The following is a 2,568-nucleotide window of genomic DNA, read 5'->3' on the forward strand; positions in this document are numbered from 1 at the left end:
TACACAATGCTTTTTAAAAGTTTGTAACTGGCTTTTTTTAAGTTTAAAACAAATGTGTTAACATGCAACAACATGTAGTTGTTACCACCAATTTTCAAGGACGCACACTGCAGAATATTAACTGTTTATTAGATTCCAATCTGATCATATCTTTTAAAACCACCAATTCTCTGGACACTGGTAATTCGACTACATGTGATTGGATAAGACAGAAACAGCAAAGTTGAGCACCCACTCTTCAAAAAAAAAACCACCCCCCCAAAAAAACACACCCCCAAAACCCAAACAACAATTAGATGACAATGTCTACTTAGCATTAGCTGACACATAGTTAAAGTTAAAGTTTGTTTTGTTTAATAACACCACTAGAGCACATTGATTAATTAATTATCGGCAACTACATGTAGGTGTCAAACATTTGGTAATTATGACTAGTAGTCATCAGAAAAAACCTGCTACATTTTTCCATTAGCAGCAAGGGATCTTTTTATATGCACTTTCTGACAGACAGGAAAGCACATACCAATGCCGTTGACCAGTTGTGGTGCACTGGTTGGAATGAGAAAGCCCCCATTCAATTGAACGGATCCACTGAGGTTGTTTGATCCTGTGACGCAAGCACCTCAGGCGAGTGCTCAACCAACTGAGCTAAAATCCACCCCTAGCTAGCACACAGTATAAGTTGAGTAAAATGTGGAATGAAGAACCGGTGTGATTATTATTGTTTCTTGTTTAGATATTGTCGCTGGAATTCACAGTATTCCGTCAACACAAACTGATGGAGCTGATGGAGGAAACTTTACAAGCATTTGAACCAAACTTCTCAGTGAAAACCCTCGGAGAGGTCGAGTGCTGAGCAAGGCCATTCCAGAAACAAACACAGGGAGCACTTGGACAAATCTCACTTGTTCATGTAGCCCCGTGAACCCATCAATTCTTAATTTTTCAAATTTTTAATTTTTAATTATTATTTTTGTGTTTATCAATTTGTTATAGTTTTGTTGTTTTTTCCGTGGTTAATTTTGAAATAATTTTGTTGTATGTATGATAACCATTATGTAGGCTTTGTTTTATAGTGTTTTCTGTTGGGATTTTGGTACTTAACATGTAAATTCTTCTTTGTGTTTTTTGTTTCTTTTTTCCAAAGTATGATAATTCAATATTAATAGTGCGTGTGGCTGTAGACTAGTTAAGTTTATTCCCTATGTTGTATTAAAGCAATCATATCTTACCCACCGTCTTAACTATTATAACTGTCCTAACGTGTAAGTAGTAGGTGCGTCTGTTGAGCCCCATGTATGCAAATGAGCTAGGTCACGTGACCTGTCCTGCGCTCTGATTGGTTGACCTCTAAGGGACGTGGCCTCTTCTGATTGGCTGACCTGTAAGCGTGGGGGCGTGGCCTAATGACGTCACGTTCAGTGGACCTCGGGGTCGTGCAGCTGGCTGACCTTTAAGCGTGGGGACGCTACTTTAATGGGGTTAATGACTTGGACACCTGTGGGAACCTGACCTCTGTGTCAGGAAACATCGGATGTTGGTAAGATTGATGGGTGTGTTAACCGTCGGGGGTCCTTTGATGTACAGGAAACAGATGGTGCGGAAGTCGTTAATGACCCCTAGAGTGGTGTCGAATGATGGGGTGTTAGTATTAACTGTGACAGCCGTTTGATGTACAGGAAACAGATGGTGTGGAAGTCGTTAAGATGGCAAGATGATTTGACAGGTGTGGGTTGATTAAGGAGAACCAGTCAACGGGGAGTGGAAAATTCCAGAGGAAAAACCCCAGGGGTTTACCAGATGTCGGGGAAAGGTTTGAAACGTGTCCATATACGGCCTTGGCCATGAGTCATTTCAGAAACTGTGTTCAGACACGTCTTAGAGTGGGGGTCTCTGCATAATGAGAAACAGTCAACGGGGGAGTGGAAAATTACAGAGGAAAATCCTCAAGGTTTTGCCAGATGTCGGGGCAAGGTTTGAAACGTGCCCATATACGACGTTGGCCATGAGTCACCCCAGAGAGCGTGTTCACACACGTCTTGACTTCGAGATAGTGTGGGGACGCTACCGTGGGGCCTATAAAACCCCCATATCCAGGACGATTGCCATTCGCTCAGCGACACTGCTAGAGAGAAGACGTATACCGTTGATGAATGATATTCACGTTCCTGTGTCTGATTGCGCTGTACTTGGAAAGAAGAAAATGGCATCGGGATATAACAGAAGCACTACAGAGGGCATTGTCAAAAACGAAGAAAAACGAAACGAGATGCAAACTAGACCTTGGCGGTAAACGTCTACGTCGTGGCTAAACTGTGGAAGGGGGACATGCCATTCACGTTCGTCAGTTCGACGAGGACCGTGGAAACTTTTTCCCACCAAGAAAGGCGTTTCTCTGACGATGATGAAAACAGTGGTTAGAACTGGCCACCTTCAAACGAGAAATCGAGTGGTACCGCTAGCATATTGGTGGGAACGTCCTACGTCGAGACCCATTTACAAAGGTGTGGATATTCGTCAGTGGTGGTATTGTGATCAAGAACTAAAACCTTCCCGTCCTGGGCGTTC

Source organism: Gigantopelta aegis, chromosome 10, assembly GCF_016097555.1.
Source record: "Gigantopelta aegis isolate Gae_Host chromosome 10, Gae_host_genome, whole genome shotgun sequence".
In the NCBI taxonomy this organism is placed as follows: Eukaryota; Metazoa; Mollusca; class Gastropoda; order Neomphalida; family Peltospiridae; genus Gigantopelta; species Gigantopelta aegis.